The sequence below is a fragment of the Pangasianodon hypophthalmus genome, chromosome 24 (genome assembly GCF_027358585.1).
Source record: "Pangasianodon hypophthalmus isolate fPanHyp1 chromosome 24, fPanHyp1.pri, whole genome shotgun sequence".
Taxonomy (NCBI): Eukaryota; Metazoa; Chordata; class Actinopteri; order Siluriformes; family Pangasiidae; genus Pangasianodon; species Pangasianodon hypophthalmus.
Genome location: NC_069733.1, coordinates 15,478,278 through 15,492,913, shown reverse-complemented (window position 1 = coordinate 15,492,913; position 14,636 = coordinate 15,478,278). Strand labels below are relative to the sequence as shown.

Here is a 14,636-nt window from a genome sequence, read left to right as displayed (position 1 = left end):
AAATTCCACTTTCTCTTGAACAAGACTCAAATGCATAGCTTTATTCTGAAACTGGATTCTGTCTTCATGATAAGTAGGCATGTGCTGTTTAACAGTCACACAATATATTTGGTTTATTTAGCACACACACACATTTTGTTCATGTGGACACTTCTGTGGACACAAAACATCAAAATTTCCCATACTTTCCATTCATGAGAAGTTTGCCTTGGTAGTCAGCGCAAAAGTTCACTAAGGGTTCAAGAAGTATTAAGTAGGAATACTTATAGTAATGCCTTACCAATACTGTGATAATATTTTTAAAAAGGCTTCAGACATTACTGATATATAAAAATGTATGTATATATAATAATTAATATATAGTACTGAATTGTAAGCATCTGCCAAAAGGTGAATGAACAATTAAGTATTATTATACCATACCACTGTTGAATTCTTGATTCTGATTTGTCAAAAGGTGGTGATTCACTTTCGGTAACAGTATGTCCGACAGGAGTTCCAGCAGTTATATTAATGTGCTTGCTCTAATGCGTTATCATTTCTATAGCAACACTTACACGGGGACTTGAATAGTTTATGCTGCACATAATCAGATTTTTTTTTAAAGTGTGTAACTGTTGATATGGTGACGTTTTCTGTAAGGAGACTTGTATGTAACTTCTATGGAAGGAGTCTCCAGTATCAGTCCTTTGTAACAGTCAAAGGTAAAGCTGTAACTTTAGCTGTAATGTTTTTAGGACGAAGGAGATTTGCATTTTTGTCTTAATAACATCAAGTGAGAGAAATAAAGAGAGAAATAACTTGTTCTCTGGACGTTCCACAACATTAAACATAACTACAAATACACTCATTCGAATCAGACTCGAGCCTGATCCTTTCATTTGCCCTAACCTCAGTATATCCTCGAACACTTTCAACCTCAACATCTTCCTCTTCAGAAAGTCCCCTTAATTAACACACCTGGCCTTAAAAAGCACAGCAGGTGAAGAAAAAAGTGACCAGAGAAAGTCATTTGTGCCAAAGTAACACATGGTCAGGGCACAACTGCGCCATACACACACAAATTTATAATGAGGTCTAGGACCTTTCGCACCTCATGTAACACTCTAAGAAGACATTCTGAAGTGTGGGTCAAGAGCCATTCAAACACACTAGGGCAGAAGTAGCCCGGCTGGCACACACACACACACACACACACACACATACACCCATCACCCTGTTAATAAGCTGTGTAGCTCACAGCATCTCAGTAAGAAGCTCATTTAGATGCGATTGTGTGTTGATGCCTCAGGGATGCTATTCAGCCAAGCGAGTCCCACGATCAGCCATTTTAAGTGTCCCGAATGTATGGGGGAAGAGAAACAAGCTACAGGTTATCCGCATTTCCCTGCAATGTCTTTATCAGCAATTTAGATAAAGCCACATTCTGCAATTCAAATCAAATTAGATCCATTCATCTTCCTGAGAATAAACAGACTGACAATGAGCAAGGACTCAAGGCACACCCCTGCTGATCTCCTCCTGCTTACGTGCTTTCCTTTCTTTCCTCTCACTCTGTCTTTGTCAAATACTCACCCACACATTCTCCCTCAAACACACACTCACACACAAATATGAAACAAAGTGCACAAATATGAACGGAGAAGAAAGTTTTCTAAAATGATCCTTGATGAGAGGAACACCATCTGGATCGTATCACACAACAAACATGCTAAAGAAAGAATGAGCTTTCCCTGTGGTAACACGGTAATGTTGTTATACTAGATTATTCTCTCTCATTTTATTTTAAGAGCTCCTGGTGGAGGTTAATATCCTCAGCACTGAGTCTCAGCACTCAGCCATACTCTTTACATACTCTTTATATATATAAAGTTTAAAACCAGGAATTTCACCGAAACAGGACTCAACAGGAAAATAAGACTTAGCCATGCAACAAAAAAAAAAACTGCAGGATATACACAGACAATCTCATCAACGAGTAGCACAGAAGAGGTGAACACAATAGGACAAAAAAACAATGATGGGACAGGGCGGAGCCAGGACTAGAACAAAGACCAAAACAAAAACAAGCATATCATATTCGGTACCATGGGAACCACAATGCAAAGAGGGAAACGATGACGGTACCTGTATCACAAAATGTCCTAGATAAAACAATGTAAAAATCATCAGAAATCAATCTGTTATTAAGTCAGTTGGTAGATGCTCTAAAATAGAGTGCAGAACAATTTAAAAAAAAAAAAAAAGAAAAACATGATAATATTGTTCACTGTGATAAAAATATTAGGCAATTTTTTTGAAAATGTAATATTTAATGAAAGCAGTAATATTTAACCATCTGTCATATGTATAAAGGTAAACAAATAATTAAGAATTATTATTCTTTATTTTTATAAACCACTCAGATAAACTCAAATCATATTTGTTTCCGATCTTGAAAAAGTCTTTCTTGTCACAAAGTCCTCTAATTAACACACCAGCCCTAAAGGAACTGCAGATAGAAAACTCAGAGTGACTTATACAAGGCAATACATTCTGACATGCTTTTCTGCTCACCATGGCTGTAAAGAGTAGTTGTATGAGTTAGCATAGACTTCCTGTTAGCTAAATACCAGTCTGTCCATTCTTCTCAGACCGTTCTCTCATCAGCAAGGCATTTCCGCAATGCAGAACTTCCGCTCACTGGATGTTTTTATGTTTCGTGCACCATTTTGTGTAAACTCTTGACACCGTTGTGTCTAAACATGCCGGCAGATTTCTGAAATACTCAAACCAATCCGTGCCGCACCAACAAGTCGCATTTTTCTGCTGTATGATGAGAACATTAACTGAAGCTCTTGACATGTATCAGCGTGAATTCTTACATCGCGCTGCTTCCACATGATTGGCTGATTAGATAGTGCGTCTCTTCATATTTTAATTAAAGACAAGCTGAATGAATAGAAGTCAATGGAAAGTTTTCCTCGACTGGGTCCTCCTGTGATGAGAAGCTGAAACCACAGCTGGAACCACAGCTGGAATCACATAGGTGGATCTATAAAGCTGCAAAAACACCTCCTGATGCACCTCTTAAGTGTGAGTAATGCACAGCATGGACAAAAGTTTAAGTGAATACTTCGTTTCGTTTTAAACGGAAATCAGTGGTACCCCAGCAACCTATCAAACACCTTCTGTTCTCGCCGAAGGTACATGTTGTTTATGTCTCGGATGTTTTGTTCCTTATTTTGTGATAGCGTGTACGTGACAGAGAGAGGCTTCTGTCACAGAGGAGGATGATAAACATTTCCCCTGGTGCGCAGAATACATTAGAGTGTAACACGGCGCATACTGACAGCAAATAAAGCAGAGGGTAAAGGTGTGTGTGTGTGTGTGTGTGTGTGTGTGCTTATGTGTGTGTGTGTGTATGTGTGTGTGGCGTTACTGAAGCTTTTAGAAAACACATTGAGCCTTGAAAGACATGCTGTCAATGTAAAACTTGTTTATTTCTCATTCTTTCCTACTCTTTTTTCTTTATCTTCTTTCCTGTGTGTGCGTGGTATGTGTGTGTGTGTGTGTGTGTGTGTGTGTGTGTGTGTGTGTGTGTAGAGTAGTAGAGTAGAGTAGAGAGTACTTTATTGATCCCCAAGGGAAATTTGGTAATGTGTGTGTGTGTGTGTTTCAAGCCAAAGCGTCCATAAATCATCCTCAATGTCCATGTCAGAAATGTTGGAAGATAACAATAACAATAAATGCCATGAATTAATCACTCTGCTATGATGGAGCGCTGAGAGATCAACAATCCCACTTCATCGAGAGCGGATATTTTTTTTGGATTATTTTCTTTTACAGAGTGAAAAAATATTGCATTTTTTATTTTAAAAAAAATAAAGTTAAATTTTTTTAAGTATTCAGTAACATGACATGCTTTTATCCAGAGGTTTTTCCAACACGTTTAGACAATAAAAGTTTTTTTTTGTTTTTGTCCCTTTTACTATATGCTTAATTTTGTCCTCACTACAATAATTTCTTAAGTTTTAAATTGTAGTCCATTAAAAATGTTATATAATACTTTAGTGACAGAAATGAGTCCTAACGCTTTCTAAAAAGATATCCAAGACTAATTTATCCATGAAAAAAATACTTAGTAAAATAAATATCTAATCGAAATATTAATAAAAAAAAATATTTATTTGAAATATTATGTTAATAAGTTGAACCTTTCTTTATTTAAAATAAAATAAACCCATGATATTGTGGTGCATGTGAATATAATGTGAGGCTTAATTTTAATTAGCCTGTGGGATTGTGCAGATTTATTTATTTTTTATTTCTTTTTCCTTTAATGGCCCCGAGTGAATACACACTAGGGGATTTTAAAAGAATTCTAAAGCATCCATGCTGGAAATGTTTGAAAAGCTTGCGGATTAAAATCTACTTGTCTCTAGCATTTTTTTATAACAAAGATATACCTATATTAAGTGATAAAATGGGAACTTAAACATTAAAATCTGTATTTCCGTTTGCCTTTAAATGTATGAATATTCTAAAACATTGAATTAATTTGTTTTGCCAGCTTTCAAAATTGGCGATTTTTTTTTACCTCAATTATTTAACTGTTATTATTTAATTATTTAATTAAATTGGTTTAATCTCTGTTTATTTTCTCTCTTTGTATTTTTCCAGATGCTCAAAATAGACCTATTTGTCCATAAATCATCCCCAGAGAAATGTGTTAGGAATGCTGTCAAATATAAACTCCAGCATCATCTCACCCCTGTGTGTGTGTGTGTGTGTGTGTGTGTGTGTGTGTGTGTGCATGTCTGTGTGTGAGACAGGTGAGTAATGTATGGCTCAGAGCATGAAGATAACACCAGCAGTGACAAAGCTGCAAAAAAGTGTACAAGCTTGAAATTTTTCCTGCGAAATAATAAACACGTGTCTCTGATCATGACAATTAAATTGTGTAGAAATAAGCGGGGATGACATCACGCGTCAGATGTTAGTCAGGATAAAATGAGCACTCTTTTTCTGCTGAAACAAATTTTGGAAAAATCCTGCTTTTTCCTCCCCAAGAAGGTTTTAACAGTTCAATCCCTACAAACTCATTTTACAACCAATAGACTCTGCTTCTGCTTCTCACTGGAAGTTTCTTCTTCCTGATTTTGTCTTTTATTTATTATTTTATATATTATTTTATTTATTTTTTTTAGTTGGAAAGCAAACTTGATTGTACCAGAAAGCAGTGTGGGTCAGTTTACTGTGTGGGTGAGTTCTTTTTTGACCTTTTCATGTTGTTTGGCTTGTTAAAACTATTACTATTATTACTATTATTATTAGTAGTAGTGGTAGTATATAATTTACCCAAATAACTTTATTATTATGTTTAATTTATTTATATTATTTTCTTCTTCTACTTCATCTTTTTCTTCTTATTGTTATAATTATTATTATATTATTTTTTACATTACTGAAATTGTACAAAAAAGAAGCATTATTCTTAATTATTATTATTAGTTATTATTAATATTAATGCTACTACCATTATCATTATTATTGTAATTATTGTTATTAGTAGTAGTATATAATTTACCCAAATGAAAAAAAGTTAATTAATTTTAATTTCTTTATATTGTCCTTTTTTTATTCTTATTATTCTTTATATTATTATTATTATATAATTGTCTCAAATAAAAAGGTGTTCTTATTTTTTTATTTCTTTTGTTTGGTTTACTGTTTATCATTATTATAAGTAGTAGTAGTATTAGTATTATTATAAAATAATACAATCTTTACACCTTTTTATCAAAAGACTAAAACAAAATAAAAAATCTACACTTCTTGTGTAATGGATTATTGCAGTGACACACAAAATCATGAACTTTACTCTAAAACTAGCCGCTAAAAGAATTCACCTGAAACAGCAAAGGAATCTGGTCTGGCTCATCTGGATCATTTTTCCATTAAAATTTTTTTTTTTTTTCAAATAATTTGCAATCTCAGGTTTGGTGTTAAGATGACGTGTTACGGATGTGCCAGCGAAATTTCACAAACTCTAAGGGGCGTGTCACTCTGTGTGATCACCTGACATGACTATCAGCAGTAGACTGCATAAATCTACAATCTGGGCTAGAAAGAAATCAGCCCCAGCCTCTACTTTATACCATTTGGTGTGTTTTTTCGTACAACTATTTCACTCTATTTAAAAATATGTCACAATGTGCCATCCCAGTCAACAAACATTACAGTATGAATGCTGTAAATATTGTGTACAGCAAGAATGTAAGTCATTTTTGTAACAGCTCAGATCTCTAGGACACTGGATTAGCATTTGGTGTGATCTCAAAAACAGCACCTAGCTAATCGCTCAGATGTCACAGTGGACTTTCACGCCAAACATCTCATTAAGTCACAAACAGATAGCAGGCACACACACGAGAGGCAAAAGCTCTCCAGACACTCGTTGTGCTTGCATAGGCGATTGTGTCCGGTCTCTCCTTGGTCTCCTCTCAGTCAGGCCCAACCGTAATAAATCAGTTACACACAGCCGGCCCTGTCACTTTTAAACACTCATATAAATTCATCATCACGCTGCCAATCTGAGAGGCGCGGCTTAGTGAGCGCCGGGGGCCGATGACGACTCATTATAGTGGACAGAGGGGGGAGACGGGACTTGCACTGGGCTTGAGAGAGAGGGAGAGTGTGTGTGTGTGTGTGTGTGTGTGTGTGTGCTGACATTCCTTTAATCTGGCCAGTCATTAATGGAGGGAGAAGAAGGCTTGATTAACACGGATGAGGTCCGCATGTGTACACACACACACATATATGCAAATTAATATACATGCGCATCCCTAAATGCAGACTCCCACAGAAATATCAGCATTCACACACCACACACACACATACACACACACAGAGCAATATTAATGTACGATTATTAAGTAGGAATAAAACAATTTCTGGTGTGCAGTTACAGGAAAATAATCAACAACTGGGTGGTGCGATGCAGCCCGAAAGCGCAACACATTACAAGTTTTACCTTTTTATCCATTTATAGTTACATTTCTGTTTATAGTTCATCTTTGATTGTGCCATGGTCACATTTTCACATAACCGATTATGTTCTGGAATTATCTTTAAAATGTTAATTTTTTTTCTGAAAGTCAAATCTGTTCCGAATATGAGGAAAACCCTGATGTGAAAATTTGGCTTGAAGACCAGCGTGTGAAATTATTAGTTTCTTTGAAGGTTGAGAAAAAAATGGATTGGCTCATGGGAAACAAGCCATTTTGAGAGCTGACGAAAATAACTGCATGAAAACCAACAGAATCCCAGGAAACTGTTAGATTTGTCAAACAGAGAGAGCTCAAACTATAAACACACACAGGGCCTGTGTGAAACTGACACTTTGTATATTCAGTGTTTTCAATCTTTTTGATGCATTTGTTCTGTAAAAATCACTAGTTTTGGTGAAAATGAAATTTTATGAACTGCAACGTCACTCCATTAAAATCCAGTTCCACTCAAACAGTCTAGTGCTGCATTTGTGCCATTTTATTTTCTCAACCTGCACAAAGGAAGCTCAAACCAACCAGACTGTTAGAAATTGATGGGACACTTGCTGGCATTCAAGGTCAAGTTTCATTTCTCTAAAAACGTACGAACATACCAGCACAGATGGGGTGTTTAAAACACAAACACAGGACAAGTGATAAAAAAAAACTTTCATTTTCTGACCATACTAACCATTTTAGAGTGTTTTTAGTGCTTCTTTTGATTTATTTTCATTTCATCATCTACAGGATTTGTTTTTTAACCCATTTGTCCCTGTTTGTTCACTTACTAACTCCCACCCCAATACCTAGCTCTTCCCGGTCACGTGACAGCTACCAAGCTATGAGGCTGAAGTTTAGCACGAGACGTGTGAAGACAGCCACAACATCTTTTCATCGTAACACACTCAGAGGAAAGCGTTATCCACCTTCTCCCGCATACATGAGCTCAAAGACACCTACGATTGGCTAGTGTTGCTCGAGTTGATGGCTAGCCTCAGTGAGAACATCTCGTTTGCCAGTTCAGCAGAGGAGCTGTTGAGACAGCGCATAGTATAAATGTCGCATCTCACATCACAACATCACAAATATTTTAATAGAAATTTTTAATGTGTTTCAGAGTAGAGCTGCTCTTTAAGTCCAACTACATTTATCTCTATTTTATCCAAGAAATGCTGCAGTCGACTAAAAATCTAAAGTTCCAAACTCATAATTTCCAAACTCTGACTAGGAAAAAACAAAAAAACAACTCTGAGTTGAGCAAGTGACGTCAAATCAATATGGCTTCTCACAGCATCAGCAGACATCGCACCTTTTACCTTTACATGAGTTATGCTGTATATATAAGTATTTACTTTAGATAAATCAGCTCATTAAATTTATATCACTGACTATACAGTTCACTGTTTTGAGGAGATAAACGTACATCACTCATCACAGTTACCTGGCTAGCTTGCTGCTAACAAAAGACAAACATGGAGGCGTCCATGTTTTTTTTCCTGCTTTGCGGCTCAGATGTACAGAGGTCGAAAATAACGTAATTCTGAGCTCCAAGTTCCCACTTCCGAGGAAAGTCAAATGGAGCAGAAATGACAGGCCATTATGTTTTTGACCATTACAGTCAACCATTTGGGCTAACAGCGATATGCAGTTATATTTAAATAGTGTCTGTTTGAATAAAGAAATCAGATTGTAAAAGACTTCACAATGTGGAAGTTTATGAAGTGTTTTGTAGCAACCTGACTTGATTTAAATAAAAATCAAAAGTTCAGTTCTACCAGAATGCGTCTATCTCCATCTCTTAAAAGATAGAAAAAAATCACAAATAAGTGGTGATGCAGCCCAAGTACCAGAACCATGAAAATTCAAAACACCTTTAAATGACTGCACTTCCACTGAAATAATATTCAACCATTCTTCCAACTATTATTCTTCAGAGTAATAAAAGCGCATGAGCGGTAATCTCATATTGCGGAGCTCTCATATCTGTTGGTTCACACAACTCTGCGTTCACTCTTATTGCCACGCTAACTTCCAGCACAAACTCATTAAAAGTCGACTCGAAACTGAGGCCATGATCGAACACCTCCTCAAAAGTAATCTGGCACTCAGTCACAACACAGCACCAATTATCTCCTCATTTCCTGCGAGGCGACGCAGATCCGAACCCAGACTCAGGGGGACTGATCGCACTCCTGAGAAGCAAAAGCGGAAAAAAGTTCCACTAATGAACTCAAATCACGCAGTTCCTGCACGTCTCGTGACTGGAAATTGATGGAAGGTTTATCATCAAAATTTCACACCAAACCAAGGAGAGGTCCTTTCAGGATTAACAACTCAAATTTCACAAGAACATATAGCTACACTATTACACTGATGGATAATTAAAACAAAGAATTTTTTTTTTTTTTTAATTTATAATTTGTTCATTTGAATTGTTTAAATTTATAAATTGTTACATTCTGTTATACGGTGTTGTGTTTTCTGAATATGAAAAGTGGGCAATCAAGCATGAACGAGTGCATTATTTCATTTCTCAAGGTTTTGGCCAATATCACACATTAACTCTCACATGGTACGACAAAACATCTGACTGGAAAAGATTTAAAATAGCTATTTTACATTACAGGTGCGACCGAATCCATGAATACACTTTTACGATTGAGCAGATAATGTGTTCTAAATGAATATAAATACAGATATGAATAGGAGGCAGACTATTCAATATTTTTGTTCTTTCTTTGAATTTTTTTCCACTGGGTGAGAGGTATATTTCTCCAGGCCTTGATCTTCCATGCATGCTGCATGTCCACTGGCCGTGGATGAGTTCTGTGCTGTTTGGTAAATAAGTTCTGTGCACTGGTCTGAGTGCTCTCAGGGCTGCTCAACCCTTCGTCCCACAACGTCATGTGCTTGCTTTGTGTGGCTCTTTGCGCAAATAAGATTTCAGGTTAGCGTTTCTTTTTTAAAGCTGTCACTTTCCCGCAGAGCAGCCACTCCATAATGCCCACACAGAGTAGGCACTGTGCACAAGGCTGTACTTATCTGTTGGGGTCTCCAAAAAAATGAAATGTAATAAATTTAAAAAATGGTACAGTGTCTGGTACGCTCATTGTGCATGTTTTCGTCATTCTTCCTCATTATTTAATGAAAATCTTACTGGAAAATGATACGAGCGCCCTAATTAATTTGTTGTTGTATATTAGATTAATTTAAAAATTTATTTAGAGCACTAAACAGATACTGTAACATGCGGGGAGGTGAAGTGGCAGGATGCAAGTGTGTGACATCAGCGTTTACTTTTATTGACAAACCAGAAATCATTGTCTCAGTCTGTAGCAATGGTTGAAACACCAGTAGGCAGCGTCAGACAGGGCAAATGCATATTCAAAAACAAAAACACAAGCACGGGTCAAAACCAGGAAACTCGGAACATGGAACTTGGCAAAACCAGGAGAACAACTGCTCGGACCGTAGCAACACAGATACACGACTAGACCACGAAACAGAAGGGATTAAATACACAAACTAATCAAGGAAGTGAGTGAAACCAGAACAGAAATACAATGTCAGAAAAAGTAAATAAAACTTTGCCAAAAGTGCACAGAAATCAACAGAAAGCACAGACAACACCGAGACGCTCTCCATGGGCCTCGTTTATCAGCTAGAAACAAATGGATTTCTGCATAAATCATTCATACGAGCATTTACACAAGAAATTTGGTATTCTGGTAAATTCAGAAAAATGTTCCTATCCTACTCATGCTCCTGAGTGTGTGTAAATTTACGCATAAGAAAACTTACTAATGTAAACCTCGACTTGATTGACTTTAAATCATATAATTTGTATGAATTACTGCATTTTTATATTTGGAATACTGTCAAGTTTAAATTGCTTATTTTTATTAGGTTTATAGCATTTAGCAGACGTCCTTAAACAGAACAACTTACAGAAGAGCTTTTAAGTCTCAAAAGAACATCCTCCTACTTACATCCTCCTATTTACTAGATCAGGGACTAAGAATACCATTGAGAAAATTTTGTGAATTGGCATTAAAAAAAATTAAAATGAAAAAGCATATAAAAAATTAAGAAAGTGTGCCAACATAAACCCATGAATTAAGATAAATAAAACTAATCATTCGGTTATGACAAAAGAAATGGCACCATATAAACGGAGGACGGCCCGGTCTGTCTGCGCATAGCTGTAAGCCGTAAACAAACACCTCAGCTGATAAAAGATTTGTAAATCTATTATAAATATATTCTACATTTGTCTTTCAGTCAAACTAATATGCAAATGAGTTGTGTCAGGAATACGCTTTGCACTTTATGGGTGATCAACATATGCACACGAGTAGAAAGAAAATCAGCGCTTCCATAACTTTTGCAAAAACATTTTGTTGGGTTTGCCTTACACAAACATCTACACACAACTTTACGAAAGATTTATAAATGAGGCCCAATATTACAAGATAATTATAGAAATGACTAGTTTAGAGGATTTTGTGTATTGCATCCGCCGTTTATTTCTCTTCGGTCCAGAACACATCACACAGCTCTGTCCTTTGGCTCAGTTTGTGCCTTGTGGCTCACTTTAGCAGCTCGCATCTACAGAACAAATGTCATCCGCAAATCAAAACGCTTGGCATGATTGGTTCACTTCCTGTATTTAGGTTGATTCAGAATCAAATAGCTTTCCCACTTCTCACCTGCACAAACAAACAGCACCAAAGAGCAAAATGCACCAGGGTTTGGTTCAAGACTAAACACTGCATAAATGAAACCTCCCTTAAAGCATGTTATTCTGTAACTACAACATATCTGTAACTGTAGCAATGAGAGTGGTAATGAGAATGAGAAAATGTAAATCTGGAAAAGTCTTGGATTTTAAAAGGTTATGTTTCTATTTCCTGCCTCAACTCTATCACAGTTGGATTTTCTTATCCAAGCTGAAAACTTTTTTCTTGAAGGCGAAGTATAATCTCTAATTATTAATTAAACTTTTGTGTAACTAAAGATAAATTTGAATGTATTTTCATTTGATAGGTGAAATCAGCTACATTGCTGATATCATGTGCACTTTTGCCTGCTTGATAGAGAAGTACTTGAAGGCAAAGTTGTGCACGTTCAAAACGCCAGCCTTATTTCATTTCTCAAGGTTTCTGGAATAAAAAAGCTCATTAAAAGACTGAGAGGTGGTGGGTGATGAGTGAGGGTGGTAGGAGAGAATGACAGATAAAGAGAGAGAGAGAGAGAAAGAAAAGTGGAGGCACCCAACCTAATCAACTCTAATACTGAGCAACACTGCACTGAGGACAACGCAAATCTTTTTCTTTGACAGAAATTTCTCAATTCAAGTAATTCAGTCACAGAAAAAAAAAAAAAAACAGAATGAAGGCAATACTCAGTGATTCATAGCTCTTCTCCTACATATTCCCCCTATTCTTCACTCCTCCTCCTCCTCGTCCTCCTCTGGGTCTCTCCATCTCCCTGATTTATTAGCAAACATCAGATTCAATAAGGCAGTGCTTAACATTTGCTACAAACGTGGTGAGACGGAGAAAGTCCCACGCGTACGCTCGCTCTCACACTCGCGCACTTTCGTAACGCTCTTTAGCCGGCTCTCATAAAGTCGCAATAAAGATGCGTGCGTGACTGAGCCTCGACAGGCATTTCTCACACTGTAATGACCCGTGTTATGTGTGATACTGAAGCACTGGGAGCTGCTGGCCTTTCCACTGTACACACATGGGGTGATGTTCATTAACATAATGAGTCTTATTAATTACCGCCAGTGTAGAGGAGGATCTCGACCCACAGAAACACCACTGAGAGAGAGATAGAGTGAGAGAGAGAGAGATGTTTGAAGATTATGAGCAGCACAACTGACAGAGACAAGAGCTTCTCAAAGAGAGAGAGAGAGAGAGAGAGAGAGAGAGCGAGAGAGAGAGAGAGATGTTAAACTTATGAGCAGCAGCACAAGTGACCAAGTGACAGAGCCAAGAGCTTCTCCTCAGAGAGAGAGAGAGAGAGAGAGAAAGAGAGAGAGAGAGAGAGGATGACCACAACACAAACTAATGAGAGAGAAGAAATGGACATGGTGTTTCCTGTTCCCTATTCATCTTCTCCTAATACCACTAAATGTAGTCAGAAAGAAAGAAAAAAAAGAAAGAAAGAAAGAAGGAAAAGAAAGCAGACACAGATGGGGAAAACAACAGAATGAACACAGAGAAGGTAGAGAATGAAAGAGTAACAAGAAATTATAATGCCAGTTAAAGAATGATAAAGGGAGAGTACAGCGAGAAAGACAGAGCAGGAAAAGAGCAAGAGAGAGAGAGAGAGAGAGAGGAGAGAGAAAAACAGAGAGATAACTTGAGCACTCTTAGTGTGTAAGAGATGTATCTTACTTAAAGTTGATTAAGTCTGGATCAGTATGAAGTGCCTACACACGCACACACACACAGACACACACACACACACGCACACACACACACACACACACACAGATACCCGGGCGAGTTGCTGATTCAGTCATGATTAAAATGAAAAAAAAAAAAAAAAAACTCGATTATCTCCTAATGTTCTGCTTCCGACAATTTCCATTCAAACCTGTCAAAGATGACGCCACGTCTGTCAAGCATTTTACTCAAAACCCTCTCGATAAATCAAACACACACACACATATATATACACACACACACACACACACAGATGAATCCATCACTGTGCACATGAGAAAACAAGGGGCGACCCAGAGCTGTCTCATATCTCTGCAGCCATGAAGACACACTTAGTGTGACAAAGACTACCTGTCTCTAGATACCAAAGGATCCTCACACACACAATCACACACACACAGACACAGACACACACCACAAAATGCATGGAATTTTAAAACAATCCCTATAAATCCAAAAAAGTGGTCCAACAATTTCGCTCCTCCTGAAGCAACAGATGATGAAAGCGGTCACTTTAAAAGCTGCTCTGCATTTCGTAATTACTGATGAACAAGCTGTTGTAAATAATTAGCCGTCGTAAATCACTAGCAGTCGTAAATAACTAGCTGTCATAAAGACTAGCAAAGCAGTCTTCGCTTTGATGCTTTACGTTCTGTGTGTGGATTTATGTTCTATAACAGCAGCACTCACAGAAGTGAGAGCAGTTAATACAGGTATGAATGAATTCACTCCTACGAATACGTTATGGTTTCAATAGCAATAGCTCATTCACAGGGACTTGTATGACGGACGCTCTATATAAGATAAGACTAATAATTAGGGCTGTAGGAATTGAGTCTGGTCTCCAGACGTTTTCTGTATTGACATGGATTTGTCTCCTGGCATTTGGACTTGTCTTGCTAAATACAGTCTTGATCTCCGACGAGAGCTGGTGTTGTCTTGTCTTTTTGCACACAAAAAATGTGACAAGAAATAATTCCTCCTAGAAAACAGCCTAATCATCAACACAGTGCACGAATGAAGCCAACTCACTGAAGAAAAGACTTGGCCATCGAAAAGGATTTGATGTTTTTTGGTCTCGAATCCTTTAAGACTAAGAAACTTTGAAATAAATAGTCTTGTTCTATTGGTAAATCATTTTGGTCAT

General features: G+C 37.1%; 1 protein-coding gene across 6 annotated transcripts in view; it reads right to left on the bottom strand.

Annotated features, from left to right (window-relative positions):
* ksr2 (kinase suppressor of ras 2) overlaps positions 1-14,636 on the bottom strand; it is a 106,205-nt gene that overhangs the window by 56,385 nt on the left and 35,184 nt on the right. The gene's annotated exons all lie outside the window — the stretch shown is intronic.